This window comes from Macaca thibetana, chromosome 8, assembly GCF_024542745.1.
Source record: "Macaca thibetana thibetana isolate TM-01 chromosome 8, ASM2454274v1, whole genome shotgun sequence".
Classification (NCBI taxonomy): Eukaryota; Metazoa; Chordata; class Mammalia; order Primates; family Cercopithecidae; genus Macaca; species Macaca thibetana.
In genome coordinates, this window is record NC_065585.1 from 75,613,795 (window position 1) to 75,636,479 (window position 22,685).

At 37.6% G+C, this 22,685-nt stretch overlaps 1 long non-coding RNA gene across 1 annotated transcript in view; it reads left to right on the top strand.

Moving 5' to 3' along the window:
* LOC126960624 (uncharacterized) overlaps window positions 1-22,685 on the top strand; it is a 185,302-nt gene that overhangs the window by 15,679 nt on the left and 146,938 nt on the right. Inside the window, exon 2 of the long non-coding RNA XR_007728083.1 lies at window positions 19,984-20,212. This is a non-coding gene — a long non-coding RNA (uncharacterized LOC126960624). The remainder of the gene's footprint in view (window positions 1-19,983; window positions 20,213-22,685) is intronic.

Here is a 22,685-nt window from a genome sequence, read left to right on the forward strand (position 1 = left end):
TGGCTGAATAATATTTTGTTACATGGATATACCATATTTTATTTATCTATTTATCAGCTGATGGACATTTAGGTTGTCCATTTTTTAGGCTGTTATGAATAATGCTGCTACAAATACTCACATACAAATTTTCATGTGAACATACATTTTCATTTCCTTTGGGTACATACATAGGAGTGGAATTGTCAAGTTCTTTTAAGGCATCGCGTAGCTGTTTTATAAAATGGCTGCACCATTTTAGCTTCCTCCCAACAGTGTATGAAGATTCCAGCTTCTCCATCTCCTTGTTGATGCTTGTTATTATCTGTGTCTTTGACTATAGCCTTGTAGATTTCCTTTCTTTTTTATAATATTTGCATAACCATAAAAGGCAGCTTAGAGCAGCAGTTGAGTGCAGGCTCCATGGTAAGACTATCTTGGTTTAAATTGGAGTTCTACCACTTAGCAGGATGACCTATGCAACATTTGTATCTCAATTTACTCACCTGTATAAAAAGCAGTATTTAATTTTTAGGATTAAATGAGTTAATATGAGCTGATTGATTCAGCTAGTAAAGATACAGCAAGGCACTTCAGATTTAGAGGGTTTACTACTTACATATACAGCAAAAAGAAGAGTAGCCAAAGGTGCCAGCTCCCTGGTCCTCGTCCTACATACCTAAAAGGATGACACCAAAACAAAAAGAGCTGATGAGTGCCACACAAAGGTGTGGCATATTTCCTCATGGAGGAGCCAATTCTTGGCTACAGCTGAGCAGTTGTGTGGTGTGCAGCTATACCCTGAGAAGGTGAAAAAGAATGGTGCTTACCTTCAGGCCACCAGAGGTGATGAGAAAGCATTTCATGGCAGCCTCCCAGGGAAAAAAGGGCAGTGATGGGGAGAGGGCCAGAGAATAGCTCCTCACAAGCCTCTTATCCTCTTGTGTTCAGGATACAGGGATTCCTGCAGAGCCTCACATAAGCTGTGGTGCAAGCCTCGGTGCATGTGGCCTGGATGGGCAGGTACAAGGTCACCTGGGCACTCCTACACACAGGTAAAGCCCTTTGCACAGTTCCTCCTGGCCTATAGTCAAGGTCGGTAATGTGAGCTGTTACTACTAAATGGAGAACGTGCTCTAAGAATCACTCTAAACCAAAACCATCCAGAAATTATTGATAAAATTGACTGCATCAAAGTTAAACTTCAGGCATGGAAAAATTACATGTTGATTATGTCAGTAAATATATTCTAAATTGAGGAATGATCTACAATAAATATGCCAAAAGGCATATTCTCCTCATAAAGTTTTTCAAGTTTTAAGGGAAACCATAACAACCCAATTGAAAAATGAAACAGTTCTTACAGAGAAAAACAAAAACATGGTTCCACCCACCCCCAAAATGTTCAACCCCAACATTTACAACTTCCCACATTTACCAATCACTGTTCCATCTCATAGAGCTCATACTGTTTCTGTTGATTGTGTTGTAATATTTCACTATGTCTGTCTGTGTGCAGGGGAGAGGTTATTTGAGATAAAAATGTTTGAATTATTCAAAACACTATTGATCAAATTCCAGGTAACTTTCAGGGACTATGTGCATAGAATACTTTCATAGCTCAATTACTGCAGTTAAAATTATGTAATTTTAATAACACCAAATATGTTTCAAAACAATATTTTTAATAGATGCATTCTATTTCATCTTTAGAAATTACTACAAATTATTTAGCTACTTCTCTCTTGCTAGATGTTTAGATCACTAAGAATATTCTTTGTATTTAATAATGTTATTCTAAACCTAGCCTGAAAAGTCCTTATTCATACTCTTCTTTCTCTTAAGACAAATTATTAGAAGTGAAATTATTGTGTAAAATAAGAACACTTTAAAGAACATAATGTTTTATTTACTTTGCTCCATGCAGGTGAGTAAAATTAAGAAAAGATTAGATCTAGGTCATATTACAATCCAATAAATAATCAAATATCACTTGCATACTGACTATAACAATATTTGCTCCAAAGAAAAAAAAATAAACTAAATTGTCCAAAAATGTTGTTTGGCAATGTACTAGAATCCAAACTTCCTTTTGTAAACAATTGGCATGGTATGTCCTGCCAGGACCAGAAGTTAAAATGTCCAAAAAATAAGCTGGCATTTATAAACTAAATTACACAATCTTGAAGGCCAGCTGGTTTGAATGCTCTGTATGTATTCACCAAGCAAATGGAAAAGAGCAGGTCAGAATGGAAACTGCTGATGGGACTCAGCCTCCCTCATTTTCCTTTTTTCTGCTTATACAATTTAAAATGCAGTTGAAGAAAACCATCCAACATTTTTGACTCTGGCTGTCAAAAAAATAGGAAATAGGTAAATGAAGCCCGTAATTTAAGATATTTCTGAGAAACTGGCATACCTAAGATCCTATTAATTATCGAGAATGATAAGGTGTTGAAATTAATTTCTCAAGTTTCTCACGGCTCTTATAAAACAATTAGCTGAAACTGATGTCTGGTAGAAATATGAGAACTACACTTAGGAAAGTGAAATAGAAATGATGTAAATTCAAATACAAAACCTGAAATTATTTTTCAAAATTCTTTTACTGTACATGTCTGTTAGCAGTTGACTTTCAGGTTATGCTGAGAAAAAGAGGGCTATTTTCACAGTTTTAAGTTTGAAATAAAAGTTCAGAAGAGATATAAGATTCTGAAATACTTTGACCATATATTAAAGAGTTTTGGCTCTATTTTAATCTAGAATATACAATACCTCCTGGATCTACATCAAAATGGCTTGAAGTTTCAGACTACATACTTCAGAAGATTGGCATATTAAAAAGTTGAAGAAAAAATTGTTAAAATGGCTGTGAGTTTATTAAAAAATATTCATTTTAGACATTGGATACCTTTTCTTAGTTGTAAAATCCTGGATCTTATACAGTTGAAATACTATGTTCAAACAGACTAAAAGGCTCTAGTTTTTAAAATTTTGAATCTTTTATTCCTATCATCTAAACTATTTATACAATCAGGGCTTATATTTACCCTTTATGAAAAATCAGTTTAGGCTATACTTAACCTTAGTCAGAGAAAGTTAAGAATTTTATCTTTAAACAGATTACTTTTTGGTTTTAAAAAGCACATTTTATTGACTACAGGTAAGTCTACTGAAGAGCGGGTGTGGGTGTATATATGTGTGTGCACATATTTTGTCGTACTGACATCTCATTGTAAGGTCCAGAAAAATTATTCAGAAAATATATAAAATGGACTTCATGGGCAAAATAACTGGGGTTAATAAATCAATTAATTCAGGCTATCTTCAATACAGTTCTTTCATATAAAATATTGATTTGTCATTAAGTCTCTCATATGCTGAAGAGAGAATTCTTCATACAGTGAATGACTGCACTAAATTGAAATTTCCTTCAATTCCAAAATTTCATGACATCACTCTTTTTTTGTTATGAAACTCATGTTTGTTTTAATCTGTCCTCAGATTTTGGCTCCATTCTCAAAATACCACCATTCCCATCTGTTAGTAACAAAATACAAATCTGCATTAGCGTTTTAGTTTTTTCACCTATTGGTTTATATATCTTCAAAAAGATTACAGGAATGAATGGCATTATGAGAAAGTTGGTACAAAAGCTTGCGAGAATATGAGACACGTTTTTCCAGATTTCCGCTACCTATGTTTCCTAGCTAGATTACATTTGCCACAAAAATACTGGAAGAAAATATTAATTAAAAGAACACAATACAGAAATATAAAAAGAAGGAAAAACAGCAACAAAAGTAATAACAGGGAAATTAATTTGCTTAAAGTTAATCTTGAATGGCTGGCATTTCAAAAGTAAATGGAAGAAGGAGGTAAATAAAGCTGTTTTACCAAAGTTCAAGAAGGGAACTCTAAAAGTCCACACGTTTTGAAATTTAGTGTTCATATATAAAATATAGTATGCTTTTTACTTTCATAGTGGGACTCTGGTTAGTGGAATAAAGGCTTAGGGGGCCAATGGAAATGGAAACACATGTGTATTGAAGGTCTGATAGTTTGGTAGATGGTGAGTCATTCTGGGACCTGGATTAAGCTGCATATCTGCTTGCTTTGGGAACCAAGGGCTCCCTGAAGGACTGACTGAATAGATGTAAGGGAGTTTGGGGGTAAATAATAGGCCATTAGTATTGGAACTAAGACTCAGCGGGGCTGGCGGGAGACTGGAAGGGATTTGGTGCTGGGTATAGAGACAAGCACCTTAACAAAGCAAGGTATTCTTCTTCCTACTATATCACAAACCTGAAACACATATACCTATCTGAATACGCTAATGATTACTAGTGGGAATAAATGTGTCTGAGTGACTCAGATGTCTTCCTTCAAATTTTGTCCTGGGCAAAATATTTTCCAAGTTTCTTAGGAACAACTGTGGCTGTTCATAAAGAACTGAGAATGATGAGAACCCCTCCCAATAGCAGCAGACTCAAAGAAGTGGCATTATGGGCTGGAAAAGTGGAGGAACAGGAGCAGGGATTGGAGAGAATAAAACTGGGGCAAATTCATGAGCAACTAAGAGAGAGGAAAAAGATGGGGTGACTGAATGAGGCGTAATCCAGCTGCAGACTAAGGCCAGCACGCGGGATGGAACAGTGGGGCTCCAGTGACAGAAAAGATAAAAAACGCTCTGCCAGTAAAGACAGCAGCACTGCAGACATGACTTCATTATTTTCCACACGTGCATAAGGTCAAATCTCTACAATAAATTGTGCTCACACACACCAGTCCTCTACATCTGTGATTTCAAACAACCATGAATTGAAAAAACTGAGGAAAAAAATGGATGGTTGTGTCTGTACTAAACACATGTATACCTCTTTTTCCTTGTCATTATTCCCTAAACAATACAGTATAACAACTATTTACATAGCATTTACATTGTATTAGCTATTATAGGTAATGTAGAGATAATGAAGTATACAGAAGGATGTGTGTAGGTTATTTGCAAACACCACACCCTTATATATAAGGGACTTGAGCATCTGAGAATTTTGATAGCCAAGGTGGGGTGGTGGTGGTGGTTCTAAAACAGATCCCCCGCAGAAACTGAGGAACACCTGATATATATATGATGTAATGGTGTACAACATATATATATATATATAACGATATAATGATGTATAATATATATGATGTACAACATCTATATGATGTGCAACTTATATGTAATCATATATATAGATTATACAGACATGGAATCTCCAAGGGTTCTCTTCTGACTGATGCCCTTCTTGCACACTTTTCTCTAGCCACATCAAACTAAAACACTAGATGCTCGGTCTACTCATGGTTTGAATTTATTTTGTCTTTGTTTAAATATTTTTCTGTTCTTTGCTATGTTTTTGTCACATGGTTTAAAAGTCAGCTAAGTCATATTTCCATGGATCCTGTCCTAGGCTCCTTCACTTACGTTTGCTTTACATCAGTCCCTGCAGTCTTCCAGAACACTCTCCAGATATCTTTCTGTTAGAGTGAACAGTAATGTTTCCTTCAATTGTATTTCTTCACTAGATGGCTTAAGAACAGGAACTTCCTCATTCAATTAAATATTTAGCACAGTATCTCACATAATATAAGCACCCAAGGAATGTTTATGTAAATTCAATTCAGTTATGTTTAATTTTCTAACTTACACTTAGATGAATCTAAAATATTTTATTATTTCTGCTATGAAAACAAATCATGTGTTTGTATTTTTCTCCATAACTTGTAATGATCCATCTATTTAATTAGTATTTAAGAAGCTCAAAATATTATAATCAATATACCTTTTATTCACTTATACAATAAATACTCATTAACAGCCTGCTATATTCCCAAGTTTTGAGAACATGCCACTGAATTCTTCACCCTCATGGAAGTTATATTCTAGTGGAATAGTACTAAGAGGTTTTAGGAATATCTAAAACCTGGCTTGTAAGAAATGTACATTCCTCTATAAATAATTCTTACTTGTTGCAGGCTGAATGTATACTCTATAACATGGGCTGAAAGTATAGTCTTGCCTCTACTAATTTTCAGTTTAATTCATTGATTTAATACCTAACCTTGATGGCAAGAATTCCAGTCTCTCCCTGTCTCCCTGGAGTTTTCATGAAGCCTAAAGTCTTATACAGTCCCAAATTGGAAAATGAAGTAGTCAACTGCCTTCCACACTCCGTTCAGGCTAGTGTTGTGGTTATTTATTAGTCTATTACTGTACCTGCCTCTTGCTGCTGCCACAAAGTGAAACTCACTGTATTAGTCCATTTTCATGCTGCTGATAAAGACATACCCAAGACTGGGTGATTTAGGCAGGAAAAAGGTTTATTGGGCTTACAGTCCCACATGGCTAGGGAGGCCTCACAATCATGGTGGAAGGCAAGGAATAGCAAGTCACATCTTACATAGATGACAGCAGGCAAAGAGAGAGTTTGTGCAGGGAAACCCCCGTGTTTAAAACCGTAAGATCTCATGAGACCCATTCACTATCATGAGAACAGCACAGGAAACACCCAACCCCATGATTCAATCATCTCCCACCAGGTCCCTCCCACAACATGTAGGAATTATGGGAGCTACAAGATTAGATTTGGTTGGGGACACAGAGCCAAACCATATCTCTGACCCTACACTATCTGACAATATTAGTCCTCTAGAGTTTGAAACTCCATTACAAGATTTTATTCAAACATAGTTCTTCTTTCGCATGACTAAATTCAAACAAAGGTGTTCCATGCTTGGATTACTTAACCCTCAACTCCTGATGTTTAACTCTTTTAAATCCCATACACACCTCCCCATCGTTGTCCCCCACCCTCCCCACCACCAACAGAATACACAAGGCAGCAGCTTGCATCAGGAACCAAGAGTAATCATCTGGTCTCTCATAGACTGAGACTCTACATCTTTATTTCCCATCTCAAAACTTCTCATTCTAAGGCCTGAGGGTTTAAGTCATCAAAAATACGTAATTTAACATATGTTCATTTCCTGGCCAGTGAGACTTGCAGCCATTGGTCCCATAAAACCTTGTGCCAGGCTTCTGGAGGAAAGTGCCTTTTCTTACTGAACAGTGACTTACATTCTAAGGATTTCCCTATATCCCTGCATCCCAGGATTTTCCATTTACGTGTTCATGTCTAAATTTGGAGGAATGCGTGGGTTGGTAATTTATAAGGTACTCTTTTGTTTCTAGTCATTTTTTTTGCATTATATATTTTTTTGTTCCAGTTATTTTTTCTGTGGATTCTGTTATTGTGCAGTGCACTCTGATGTCCAAAGTTTGGTTGCTTTTTTTCCCCTGCAGAGAGGGTTCAGGCCACCTCATCCTCTACAGACCCCACGTTGGCCTGAGAGTCATAAAGCAGATGATTACATTGGTCACATCCTTGTCTGCCTCTGATTACACCACACTGAACCTCCTGGCACCACCAATCAGTCTGGCCTCATGGTCACACTGACCACAAACCAAACATCACATTCTCTCCAGTTTGGCTTCTGTGTCTGATCACAGTTTGTACTGACCCTACACATAGTCTGTAACTATGTTTAGGGGGGTGGGAAAGGACTATGGGAACAACCAGCTTCCTGGCACGATGCCACTAGAAAATTATCCCTTTAGGAAACAAACTGACAAGCTCTCTATTTGGTATTTTCCTGTTTCTCCTCTTACAAATATTTCTTGCTAGCTGACTTAGGGCAAGAAACAAAAGGCCATATTTCAAATAGTCTTCCTTCAAATCACTGCTTTTCCTGAAGAGAAGCCATTCAGCATTTCCCAGGCCTCAGTGCTCTCTGTCTCATGATGTGTAGGTAGCCCTTGTACCTGGCTTTGGTTTACAGTAGTGAGCAAACCTCCTCTAACCAAAGTGGTGGAATCAGAAGTAGATTATAGGGATTTTCCTGAAAGCAACTGATATGAACGAAAAGTACTCTGAAATGCTTTTTTAAAAAAATAAAGAATCACTTGAATTAGGCAATTTAACTGTGCAAATGGACTCAAGAATTGACAGAGAAGGGATCAGAAATGACTCAGCTTTACATTCTGCACCCAGGGCCTTATAAGGCCTTGAGAAAGAAGGGCTTGAATAGGTCCAAGTAACAGGATCCTGAGGCCACAGAACTAACAAAAGATAAGACCTTATAAAGGAAAATAAAATCCCTTCGAAGACCTGACCATGGATTGATAGTTTCAGGTGGGGCAAGCATAGTGAAAGAGCTGACATGCACTGATCATTTCCATCATGACAATGTCTCAAAGCTTATTACTATTTATAATTATTTTGGAAGATTGAGGCGTATTGGGCTGAAGAATGTTAAGTGATGTATCCAAGGCTACAGTGCTTGGCAGAACCAGAATTCAGACTTAGGTATAGGGTGACTAACTTGTTAGAGAGCTGGTCTGAGACCTGGCCATACTAAACAAAAAGAACATAACAATATAATATAATATAATTGGGAATTATGCCCATGTGTGTTATTAAAATGGGTATTTATTTGAAATTACATGTCTTATTATTTTCTTTCCTATTACATTAATGCTATGATTTAAACAAATCAACAATTATAGTATTTAACAGTGGCAATTAGTAGTAATTAGTAGTAGGATTTACCAATAAATAATATGTATGAGAAAAGTATAATAATATTTAATAGCTTTTTATACTCATGATACAATAGGATATTTCTATTTCAGTTTTCTCTCTTAATATTGCCTCTCTGAACTGCTTGTAGCCCAGGACATTTTTATTATCTTTCCTGTAAGGGTAAAATTGAATCCAGTCAAAAATAAAACGCCTTTTGACTTGCAGCTCTGTTCTTATCAAGCCCTGATTACACTGATTCCTGATGTGCTTCCAATGTGATGACATCAAGTTAAATAGCCTCTCAAAAAAAGTATTTGAGCACGAAATACTTAGCAGCTGACCTAATAGCATCAGCAGGTATTTAGACTTGCCTAAAATTAGTTTCCAGATCTCCAAAAATGTCCTTCTACTTTGTATCTCCATCGTGTTTTGGGATCAGTTTTTGTTGGTCCTTTGCATCCACAAATTCATCACAGAGGCTCTCTTTTTCTAAAACGTTTTTTATTTTTAAACACCAGGAGCCACACTGAATGTCATCCTAATTTAGACTTTTCTTTCTCACGGAAAATGGTTTAAAAGTATATCGGTAATTTGAACTTGTAAAATTGAAGTTGGAGTTTTAGTAAAGAAATTAAGAGAGTTCTATTTATTTTGGCTGCCCTTTGCTAGTGACAGATATTTTTTGTGTGTGTTCTGAAGCAGTCTGTTCTTCCACAAAGCAAGCAATGCTTTCCTGCATGACTTTAGCAGCCTACAGGCAATACTGAATAACACAGGTCAAGTCTGTTTTAAGCTCCTTATGCTGTCTTCAGATATCAACACACGGTTTTGGAGATACAGCATATACATTTACGTTTCACTACACTCTTTTTCTGCATTCTTGCTCTCAATGTGTTTCTAAATTAGAGAAGGACATTATTCTTGCTCATATTTTGAAAATATAATTTTACAACATATCCACATTTTAACATCTTTTCTATGTCTAGCCATAAGCCTTCCTGTAGGGCCATGAACAGCAAAGCTATCTCCTTCCGTTTCTATTGAGTCAAAATTGTATTAATTGTTTCTATGCAGTTTAAAGAAACGACTGAAAACTTTCATTACGCAAACTTTAATATCACAGGTAAGCAAATCACAACCCTTTTAAAGTGTTATATTAACACTGCAGATCTTACCTGCAACATTCTGTGTATCTTGCATACAACACTTAGATTAAATTTTGATAAAAATTAAATTAGGTTAATTTTCTTTGACAAGAAAACTTGATAAACTACATGGAAACTGCCAAAATTTATGTTTGTAGTATCTGTCAAATATGCAGATAGATGAGCAAAGTTTAGTTTGTATTTGGATGAACTATCTGTTGTTTTAGCTTTTCTGCTACTTCACTAAAATCTTTACAGAAATCAAGATGATTTGAAACTCCACTGTTCAAATCAAAGTGAAATAACTAAAAGAAACATTTTTTTTGTTGTTGTTGCTTGTTGCTGTGATCTAACATATCACTTGGTGTACTGCAGAAAACCTGATTGTTGGTAAGATATATGACACAATCTGAGCTGTGCTGTAAGGGGCCAACACATCCATTGTTAAAATATTCCCTTCGGTTTGCTCATAAGATTTTTTTTTATTTATGTATTTATTTTGCAACAAGGTTTTGCTCTGTCATCCAGGTTGGAGTGCAGTGGTGTGAGTATAGCTCACTGTAGCCTCGAAACCCTGGGCTCAAGTCATCCTCCTGCTGCAGCTCCCCCAGTAGCTAAGACTGTAGGTATGTGCCACCAGGCTTAGCTAATTTTTAAATTTTTGTAGAGATGGAGGTCTTGCTATGTCGACTAGGCTGGTTTTGAACTTCTGGACACAAACGATCCTCCTGCCTTGGCCTCCCAAAGCACTGGGATTACAGGCATGAGCCATTGCACCCAACCTTGCTAATATTTTAATTGCAATCTCTGAATCAGTAAACATAACATTACTCAGTTTCATAGAGCAATCAAGGGAATGCTATGACAATCTCTGTTCATTGGGGTGTTATGCCCAAGCCATTTTTGACTTAGTATTGTATCTTTGGGGGAGACAAAACCCGTTAATTTAAAAGTATTTGCCAATCTCATTTTAAGCTTTCAAAATTCAGTCTCCATGTGTGCTTTCACATTCCTTTTTCACTATGCTTGTGCCCAGATTCTTTTCTGCATATGTTTTTGTCCGTTTGATACTATAAACTGTTATGCTGCAGCCCCTATCATTTGTACCTTTGTATATAGGTATTATGTTTTTCTCCCAAACTTCCACACCTGTTGCTGAAATCCAGGGAGGGTTTTTTTCGGGAGCATGGGTACTTCGGGTTAAAACTGAGACCGTCTTGAGCAAACCAGAACAGGTACTCACCCTAAGCCTAGATCCGAGTCACATTGTCTTTCACTGTATTGAGAGGTGACAGCGTGCTGGCAGCCCTCGCTTGCTCTCGGTGCCTGCTCAGCCTCGGCGCCCACTCTGGCTGCGCTTGAGGAGCTCTTCAGCCCCCTGCTGCACTGTGGGAGCCCCTCTCTGGGCTGACCCAGGCTGGAGCTGGCTCCCTCTGCTTGCGGGGAGGTGTGGAAGGAGAGGGGCAGGCGGGAACTGAGGCTGCTGACAAGAGTTCCAAGTGGGCGCGGGCTCGGTGGGCCCTGCACTCAGAGCAGCCGGCCGGTGCTGCAGACTCCGAGCAGTAAAGGGCTTAGCACCCTGGCCAGCAGTTGCTTGGAGGGTGCGCGGGGTCCCACAGCAGTGCCGGTCCACCCGCACCGTGCTCGAATTCTCTCCGGGCCTCAGCTGCCTCCCCGCGGGGCAGGGCTCGGGACCTGCAGCCCGCCATGCCCGAGACCCCCCTCCGCCATAGGTTCCCGCTAGGGCTGAGCCTCCCCAAACGCTGCCTCCTGCTCGGTGGTGCCCGGTCCCATCCACTGCCCAAGGGCTGAGGAGTGCGGGCACCTGGCACGGGACTGGCAGACAGCTCCAGTGGGGGTGGGGGAGATCCACTAGGCAAAGTGAGCTGGGCTGCTGATTGGGGTGGGGACTTGGATAACTTTTATGTCTAGCCAAAGGATTGTAAATGCACCAGTCAGCACTCTGTGTCTAGCTCAGGGATTGTAGATGCACCAATCAGCACTCTGTCAAAACGGACCAATCAGCAGGATGTGGGTGAGGTCAGATAAGGGAATAAAAGCAGGCTGCGGGAGCCAGCGGTGGCAACCGGCGGGTCTCCTTCCACACTGTGGAAGCTTTGTTCTTTTGCTCTGTGCAATAAATCTTGCTGCTGCTCACTCTTTGGGTCCACGTTGCCTTTATGAGCTGTAACACTGACCGGGAAGGTCTGCAGCTTCACTCCTGAGACCAGTGAGACCATGAACCCACCAGAAGGAAGAAACTCCAGACTTATCTGAACATCTGAAGGAACAAACTCTGGACACACCATCTTTAAGAACTGTAACACTCACCGCCAGGGTCCGCAGCTTCATTCTTGAAGTCAGCAAGACCAAGAACCCACCATTTTTTTTCTCATAAGATAGGTCCCTTGACTGCTCAACCACAGCTTTTCTTGCTAGTTGATCTTGACACTTTCTAGTGGTTTACTATGCCTAGGCTTTGGTCTGTCTACTTTCTCTCTATATGGACTAGGACAGAATAGTGTCCCCTAACATATGGAGACAATGAGTTATACATGAAACCAGTATAACTTTCACATATCAAGTTACTTGGATAAAGACAGAGCTGCATTAGCTTAAGTTACAGTTCTTAAGGATACATGAAGACAGTATAATATTGCTACAGAAAAATAAGGTACTACTGATGAGAATTTATACGTACTCTCATCTTTCGCATTCCTAACAAATCTGAAGAAGGAAATTGAGCTATTTCTGAATTAAGCATTTGCAAGATTTGAACTTCAATTTGAAGAATGTTAGTTAAGGTTTAAATTTAATTATAGGTCCCTGGTTTTAAACTATGGTTATTGCAAAGCTCACATTACATCTGGAATATACATAAAAAATGTTTATTTACAGTTGTTACTGCATAAAATTTTAAATGACAATACTGATGATAGTTTCCTTAGGCCAATGATGAAGAAAACCCTCAAGTTAGTTTCTTGACTTGTATGAGTATACAATTTTTTAAACCAATGAACTTCAAGTCTTATCTTGTAGGTGACAATATTGTCTTATGTATAAATGGTCAAAATAATTGCTTATGGAAGTCTTTCCTTGGCTGAACTTAATTAAACATCTGGTTTCCATTTCCTGCATGCTGTTTGTCTGCAGAAAGATGACTGTTACATAATAAAGCAATCCCGGCATATGGAGAAATGTGCTTTGTGGGTGTGTATATTTACATACACATATGAACACCCCCATACACTCATAGACACTTCTAAAATAGAGCTGCTGGTCTTTTCTTCACATACACAGTGAAGATCCAGTTTGGGCTACAACTTTACTTGTGTTTGCTTTGACATTCTTGCTACTCAATAATATATCCTAGTTTCCTGTAACTAGATGAAAAACAATTTCCTTCACCTTTTTGGGAGCGGGGTTCCATTTAATACCAAATATTTTTCATCATTCTCTAAACCTACACTTTACATGACATTGAATTTTATTTATTATGTAATGCACTTCAGGTTTCATTGATGTATTTTTCAACTTAAATTTCTTAAAATCTTAACCTTGCTGCTCAGTATTCCCTACTTTTCATACACTGAGATCTGTTTAGATTTCTCACACTCATGCAGATCAAAATACCCAACATTGTGTTTTTTATTTGAAAAGCACAAGTCTTGGTTACTTTAATTAGCTGCAAGTATGATTTGTATTCTGCTGTTCTCTGCAAAACTTGTTTCTTCTATGGAAAGATTTAAGACTATTATTTGCCAGAGGAAGTTTAAATTCCTTAAGTTAGCGTTTAAGACCCTTTCAGATAATTCATATTTTGCTCTTTCAATCCTAATTGCTTTTTCCCACATGTATTTTATGTTCTTAGAATCTCCATTCCTGACTGGGCCCAGTGGCTTATGCCTGTAATCCCAGCACTTTGGGAGGCCAAGGCAGGTGGATCATTTGAGGCCAGGAGTTGCAGACCAGCCTGCGTAATGTGGCAAAATCCTGTCTCTACAAAAAAATACAAAAATTAGCCAGGTGTGGTGGTACGTGCCGGTAGTCCCAGCTACAGGCTGGTTGAGGCTGAAGTGAGTTAGATCGTGCTACCGCACTGCAGCCTGGGTGATAGAGTGAGACCATGTCTAACCTTCCCCCACCCCTCTGCTTCCACCCCCAACACGCACACACAATCTCCAATTCCCTCAAGATACCTGTACTTTCTAGTGTTCCAGCCTTTATTGATTTCTTGTTCCTGGAAGTTATCTTGTTATCTCCATCACCTGAATCAGTCCCTCTCTTTCAAGCACACCTAAAATATCAGTCCTTTAATGTCACCTCCCTGTCCCCTTGGCAAGGAAATCTGAGCACCTGTTACACTTTTTACCTCTCTGTGCCTTTCTCCATTATGTCCTGAAGAGTGATTTGTGTATCTGGCCATACCTTTCTTACTGGAGTGGGAACCTCTTGAAGATAGACTATGACTCATTCATTTTATCATAGCCCACAGTGCTCAGAAATGTGCTCACTCAAGAAGAGTTTCTTGAACCAATTCTTTCCAACCCACTTTCTTACTTATTCTGGTTCTTATAAAGAATAAATTAGTTTAAACAGCATAGAAATGACTCTGTTCTAATCCCTAGAGCTACTCGTCAGCTTTAATACAAGTGGCTAAATGACAATCTGTAACTCATTTTTCTAGCATTTCTCAGAGTCCCAGGATTTGACTATTTCACAGTGATTTCCACTTTAAGCTGCTCTCTCTCCAGCAACTTGCTCTAGTTTTCAATTCCATTCACACTTGAATTCATCTAGTCCTATATGCACTGATTATCTTTGCTTTTAGTCTCTTTTTTCTAATCTAATATCCTCTTGGTGGAGGCTACCTGCATCCCACTTCACATTTAGAAGTGGTTTCTCCCCGGGGAGACTGGGGTATCAGCCTCCAAAGGTATTAGCTCATCATCCTCTGGAGCCTGGGGCTAGTAGATCAGCGAGTTACTTTGTTAGATTCCTCATTAGGTCCCTTGTGGTGACTTCCAGTGCACATTATGACCAGTTTTTACAGTCCTACATGTTAAATTAATCATTTTCTGTCTTAGATACCAACACTTATTTTTTTTCCTTTTGCTCTTTCTTCTAGATATTACTACATACCACTTTCACCCTAGTCAAGTTTGACTATCTTTATCTCCTCAAATACAGCCTTGGTTTTAAAGTAAACTTTTCTCATGTGTCGTTTTTGTGTTTACCTTTAGCAATCAAATACTGTAGCAGCATATAGACAATATCTTGTAGTAGTTAAAGCTGTGGACTCTCAAATCAGATGGACCTGGGTTTGAGTATCGGCTCATTGCAAGCTCCGCCTCCCGGGTTCATGCCAGTCTCCTGCCTCAGCCTCCCGAGTAGCTGAGACTACAGGCGCCTGCCACCACGCCTGGCTAATTTTTTTTTTGTATTTTCAGTAGAGATGGGGTTTCACCGTGTTAGCCAGGATGGTCTCCATCTCCTGACCTCGTGATCCGCATGCCTTGGCCTCCCAAAGTGCTGGGATTACAGGCGTGAGCCACCGTGCCTGGCCAAGAATTCTAATACTATTTTCTTATCATCAACTGAGGATAATAATAAGATCCACTTCTTAGAGTTCTTATGAAAATAAATAAAACAATGCATATATACTGCTTAGATGTTTCTTGGAACAGATTAAGGGCCCAATAAATGATGGTCATTATTAGTGATGGTTGTTCTAGAGCTGGGGTCCCCAAATCCCGGGCCACAGACAGGTACTGATTAGGTAGCCTATTAGGAACTAGGCCACACAGCAGAAGGTGAGTGACAGCCAAGCATTACCACCTGAGCTCAGCCACTGGTCAGATCAGCAGTGGTATTAGATTCTCACAAGAGGGCAAACCCTGTTGTGAACTGTGCATGTGAGAGAGCTTGGTTGCACACTCTTTATGCAAATCTAATTCCTGGTGATTGGAGGTGGAACAGTTTCATTCTGAAACCACCCCCAACCCAGCATCCATGAAAAAATCGTCTTCCACAAAAACAGTCCCTGGTGCCTAAAAGGTCGGGGACTGCTGTTTTAGAGGACTTCTGAACCCAATAAATGAGATGGCCTAAGGCTCCCTAAGACAAACTAACATGCAGATACCCTCTTCAGGTTGACAAAAATGCCCACAAGGACAGAGTGAAACAGAGAATATGGCACAGAGGGAATAGCTTACATTCTCTCCTTTGGCTTCTTGACCACTTTTTCATGTTCTTTATAGTTCCTAGAATTATAAGAGCTCAAGAATCGATCAACCCATCCAAGTCTGAAAAAGATGAAAACTAGAAACCAGAAATAAATTACTGTTCCTCTCCAGACATTTACTTTGTATTTTTATAATCATTATTGAAAGTAGAGTGGGCTAAGTATTTAAAGCCAGAGTTGCCCCTTGAGACTACATTTCAAATGAAAGCCAGGATGCACATATCGCTGTTTTTGTTATATACGTTTTGTAAAAGTAGTACACTATTCACTTTAGCATCAAAATATTTTTGCCTAAAATTGGTAAAATTTGAATTACTGCAGAGATCATTATTAAGCTTTTTTAGCTCTTTAAAATGCACTGGATGAGATTTATTGCATTTGTTTTGAAAGGCAAGTTGCTTTTCTTTACTGTGTCCTTTGGCTGCTTCTTCAGGGGTGGCTTTCAAATAGCAGCTTGTGGTATAAAGGATTTTGTTTTTCACTCCAAAAACCATTGATCACTGTCTCTCATGTTTTCAGTATCAGCTTATGATCTCCTAATTGGAACTAACATGACACTTGCTAAAATGAAGTACATGACGTAACAACTGCTTTGATTTAGAAATACAAGGACTTGTTTTGGATTCCAAGTCTAACTGCAGTTCTGAGGACAGCATACACTTTTCACCATGGATTCTGGGATGCATTTGATTTCAAATATTGATGGTAAATAATCTCGTCTGATTTAGCCAAAATTATCTTTACACTGGTTTTCTTGACTTGTTTGCCTCTGCCTCATATTAAGTGTGGGCATTATTCACAAAGTTGGTATGATTCATTACTTAGGTTATAGCAAAGGCATCCACATTCCACTCTAGGGCTGTCACCATGAAGCCCGCAGAGGAAAAAAAAAATGAAAGACTTCCAGTAATTGGGTGGAGAAAGGTGTGGGTCTCAGACCTTCTTTAACTATTCTAAAAGAAGTCATTTTAGTGGAATGAACTCATGTTGGGCGGTGGGAGGGTTGGTGCCTTATTTTTAATTTTAAGGGGATTTACACCACATTCTTCCTTCTTAACAAAACAGTGGCAGCAATAAGGACATTACCTGCCAACATTAACTCATGTAAAACAGACTTGAAGAACTCCCTCCATTGTCTACTCTAAAACACCCACTCATTATACACCCTCCAGTTGTGATGAAGAATTCTATTTTGCTGTAAATGTCAGCCAAATCCTGGTTTGTTTTTCCCCGTTATGATTTCACAGGTTACTCCAAATAATCTTTCACAGAAATTTTAAAGAGATGGAAGTTTTCCTAATGAGAATATGATCTCTGTGACTTGCTGTTTATTATAATGTTCTTACATGCAGGCTTCTATTGACTCACCCTTCAATAGTTAACCTCTGAAGTCAGCATTGGATGTCTGGCTTATATGTAAACTAACACCAATTTGTGGCCTGCAAAATATGATTTCAAAAGCCAGTTAAAAATACTATTTTTTAAGCTGGAAAAGAGCACTGCAAACCATAATAGGATGTGCAGTATTTTTCCTGTATTTGAAATATCAATGTAGCATTTTGTAGCTAATTAATCCTTCAAATAAAAAGGAATGATAGTAGATAATTGCTATTGTGTTTTGATCATATTTATTTAGGGGGATTTGAAGCTTTAAGAGCAAACACTTCCTTATGTAAACACTGTAAAATCACATCATTTATTCACCCATTCAACAAATATTTTTGTTTTTGCCTGGCCTGTGCTCAATCATGTTGTCAACCTTTTTGTACATAACTATGCAATAAAAATGACAGGCAAACCGACATAGGAATCTTCTTAGCAACTTCTGCTTAGACATTAATTAACTTTCATGAACAGCAATAGTTCCATCCTTTACAAAATGAGACCTGGGAGGTGGGACTTAAAGAGGAGAATACAGAAGGATGTTAGCTCTAAATACAATGCTTTGGGAAAGCCCCCAAATTTGAGTGTTTCAAAATGGTGTCAATGTTATGTTTGCTAATATTAGAATCATATGAGGTCAGGAGTAGCTGTTCACACCTGTTTTGGGTGACCAAGTCAGGAGGATCACTTACTTGAGGCCAGGAGTTTGAGACCAGCCTGGGTAACATAATGTGACCCTGTCTCAAAACAAAAACAAAAACAAATAAAAAGCCAGAATAACAGAATGATATAATAAGAGTAAATATAAGTCATGGAATCTGTCTTCCCATGCACCCCAACAGGTTTTTTGAACACAATGCTCACTTCTTTCTCTTTTCCTGGTCCTTGGTGTTGGTCTACCTGGAATATGGTTTCATCTATTCTGCCCAACTAATCCATAATATTTTTCATTGCACCTGTAAATGTTCTTCTAGCTTCTATTTAAAGCCTAACCCGATTGCTTTACTTCTTATTAATATTGCCTGCCTCTCAGATCCTTAGAACACTGGTCAGTACCAGTGATATTAGCATTGAACTTATTCTTCTACTTGTCTTTCCTGGGCTAGAGGTAAATTCCCTGAATTCATGAAGTGAGACTGTTAAATGTAACTTTCATGTCCTTATTTTCTCCATCTCCCACTGAACACATGGTTAATGTATACTGGAAATGATTTAGAGGCCACTTAATGATCATCTTCTTTTAACTCTACAATTTTCCCAGTAAGAGGCTGTTGAACTCCCCTGGAGATATAGAATTTATGAACCATGGAGGCAGTCCATCTCATTATTGTAAAGCACTAATTTTTACAAAGTTCTCCCTGTTCAGAGCCAAACTCTCTTGCTTGTTGCAGTGAATAAAGCATCATTGTCAACAGTTTTAAAAGTCATTTGTAGGGCAGGAAAACTGAAAGCAGATCATATATATTTATCTGTTTTGAATCCAAATATTCATTCATTTAACTGGAGACACAATAGACCAAGATGAGCTCTTTAGCGTTAGATCAGTATGAAATTTGATGCGCTTTTTGGCTTTTGTAGCACACAAGTGCTGTTTTGTGTTTGTTTTTCACTGTTATTTCCTTGGAGAGTTCTTTTGAGCAAATGGAAGTGAAGAGCACAAGAAACTTGCAGAAAAAAGAGTTTCCAAAGTAAAAGAACATAACCTACAAAACGTTTTCAGACACCACAAAGAAAAAAAGCATTAAACACAGGGATATAAATCCTGAGAAAAATATTTGGATGAAGATGATGAAGTTTTGTGGACTCTTGGGAAAAAGAAAGATGAAGGCCATGAATCAATAAATCTCTCTTTCTCTCTTTTGAATCACTTCCAACATTGACACTGAATAATTATTAGAGCCTTTTATGGCTATGGCTATTTTTTCACTCAACCTAAATTTGTTCTTCTAATGTAGTTTGTATGTTTTCCAGAATAAAAAGGCCAGTGGTGAATATAATAAACCTTATGCTTCTTGGCAAAGCTCAAAGAGATGCTAAAAGCAAATAATGCAGTGGCATTTTAAATACAGAAACAGTGAAATACAGTGAAACACTGAAATATTTTGAAACACTGAAATAGTGAAGACGAATTTTCTAGATTTTTGATAGTTGCTGGTTTAATGCAAATTTCTAGTTGCACATCCCAAATATAAATCCTTAAAGCATGTTCTCCCTTTGTTGGGACCAAAAAAACTCTGCGAATAACCATTTAGGTATTTAGCACACATGTACTAGGTACAGATACTTTGCAAAGCTACGGTTCTTATTTCCTATTGGGAGAAATTTCCTTTTGCAAAATACTAGGGGAAAAGACAAGAAACTAAACAACTAGAAGGGCATAAGATAAATGGAAGTTCGTAGAGAATGTTGTGGGACATCTCAGAAGAAATGGCTAACACTCAGGTGGAAGTGGCACATACAGTTAGCTATGACAGCAGGGGCATGGAGACTACTGAATTCTGATTTTAAAACACTAGTGTGTAACTAATAATCTTACAGGGTTTTTAACAAGGAATACAGCATCATATTTCCTTAAGAAAAATAATGATTTTATATCTTTTAGGTGAAAATTCTAACAAGGAGCAAACAGCAAAGAACTGAAATGCTGCAGACTCCAATGAGAAAAAAACTGAGGTATAGTTGGTAATTGGTTTCGTTGTGCTGGTGCTTGAAACTCTGTCCCAGTGCTTCCTTCAACTAAGGCTGCAAATTGAAAATGTGAACAACGTTGCCTGCTAGACCAGCCTGGGCTTGTGGCAGCTTCATTCTGTCACTTAATTCTTCTCACAGAGGTAATGCCTATTAAGTGACTTAACAAGGGCGTGCATGATGTAGTCACGAGATGGATATCGGTAACAGTGATTCCTTGCTGGTACTTTCTATTAGGTCTAGGTTTCTTGTCACTCATTGATTGACTGCACAAAATCTTGCACACTACATAATTTGCCCAGGCTTCCAAATCATTGTACCTGTATTGATGATCCTCAGTGCACAAGATTACCACGTGAATGACAATGAAATTTGTGGTGCTGATACTCAGGGTCTCCACCAGCGATGTATTTCACTATTAATTTCACTTTGTATTTCAGAAAGCTGAACCTTTTACAATGGAGCTTATTGAACCAAAAATAGTGGGAAATAGAGTAAAATCAAAGAGAAAACCTTAACAACTACATAGTTTGATTTATTTCTAGTAGGAATATTTTTCTATTCATGTTCTAGATTATTTTCTAAAGTAAAGTATATTGATTGTCATTTTTTTTTTTTTACAAAAAAAACTACATCAATTTATATTCAACTGAGTTCTGGCCACACAAAGGAAAAATAAGCAAATAAAAATAATTTTCGACTCCCCCAAACTCAAAGATATCAAGTTATCTAAGCTTCCAATGTTTTCTTGTAAGAGTCGTCTCTACCCTGAAGATAAACTTAAATATGTACATCCTATATTCCTAGATTTCTTTCTTACGCCCTCAAGACTAACCAGAAGAAAAAATGCTTTCTCTTCCAGGAAATGCAGCAACTGTACTTCGGTTTTACGTATATTATTCTGAAGGTGATATGTAAATAAGACTTTTCTAGAAAAAGAAGCAATCAAAATATTTGGTTCAGTTTGGCTAATGAAATTCTTGTGTTTTTACTTCTCATGACTCACTACCAAAATCCCATTTAAAAGTCAAGATAGAAATTAGTTATTAAGAAATTTATTCATAATAGTGGCAGAGTGGGGAATTATATCATCAATGGGTCAGAAACATTGAGATATTCCTGAGAGATAGAAGGCAATGAACAAACTTTGAGAGGAGAGAGACAGAGGGAGAGAGAGAGGAGGGACCCATTACAGAGGTGAGATTAGTGCTTTCAATCAAAGCTCCAGAAAAATGTGGACCTTGGAGACAGCAATTTCACAGAGGTCTCTAGCAGAAGAATTAAGTATGGGGTAATTGTCAGAAGGTCCAAGAAAAGAGAGACTACCCTGGAAATCAGAGAAGTGAAACAGCCAGAGATGCTTCTGGCCAAAATATGAACAAGAATAAAGTTGAAATTGGAGCAATGACCCAAGAAGAAATAGAGATAATAGTAAGAGGAAAAAAAACAAAAATAGAAAATAAAGAATGAAAACATCTGATTTACACCTCAAGGAAAAACTGAAGGATTTTACATTCACAAAATATGACCTGACTGCTATTAAAAAGAGTAATCAATGACTACAAAATATGTATTAGAAATTAAAATATGATGATCAGAATTAAAAATGTAATAAGAAGGCTGAAGAATAATAGGCTATGGTTGAAGACTGAGTTAGAAATTGATGGAAAAGGATGTATCCCAGAAGGTAGAGCAAAACACCAGAGGCAAAGTATCAGAAAAAAGCAAGATTACTACATACTGGTAACGGGAAAGCCATATCTATTATCCACCTAGTAGGGACTTCAGAACAAGGTTAGAAAGAGATTGGAGGAAAGAAATAATTAAGGCAAGATATAAAACATTGCATTGATATTATGAAAACTCACACCTTCACATAGAATGCTAAGCAGACCTCCAGAAATTTCTAAGCTATGAGAATTAAGGGAATAACCAAACAGCCAGCCCCTTGCTAGTCTCATCAGACTTCTTACAGGAAACTCACAATACAGAGAGAGAAAGAAAATATGTCCTGAAGTGCTAAAGCAAAGCAATACATATGCGTAAAATATAAAATACTATTTCAAACGTACTAGCATTTTAAAAATTACATATTCACTGTCTCTGAACAAAAGACAGAGGGATATGTAATATAAAAAAAGGGGAGAGTAAAAAAAAATTAGAGATAGAAAAATACTTTCTGCCATTGTAACTCTGAATTTTAATACAGTGTGAAAGAAAAAAAAAAGATTCTCCAAAAGGCAGAAACATTATGAAAATACAAACAAATGAAACCAACCTGGTGCTAAATGTCAACATGATTTCAATGAAGTATGTTAGGGAAGGTAGGAAATAGGATGCTGAATATCTTGTTTCGATAGAGAAGAATGTAGATATAGTTTAATCCTTGATATGAAAAGATAAATGTATTTGTAAAAAAGTGTGGGTAGAATCTTAAAAGAAGCATATATAGTTTCCAACCCATAAGATTATAAAAGTAATCAAATAAATTGACCAATCAACTACCAATAGAAAAATGAAAAATGTATATAGTAACTAGAAAACATGCAGTAAGATGACAGACAAGTCAAACGTATCAGAAAGCACAATAAATTGAATGGGTTAAGTACATTAAAA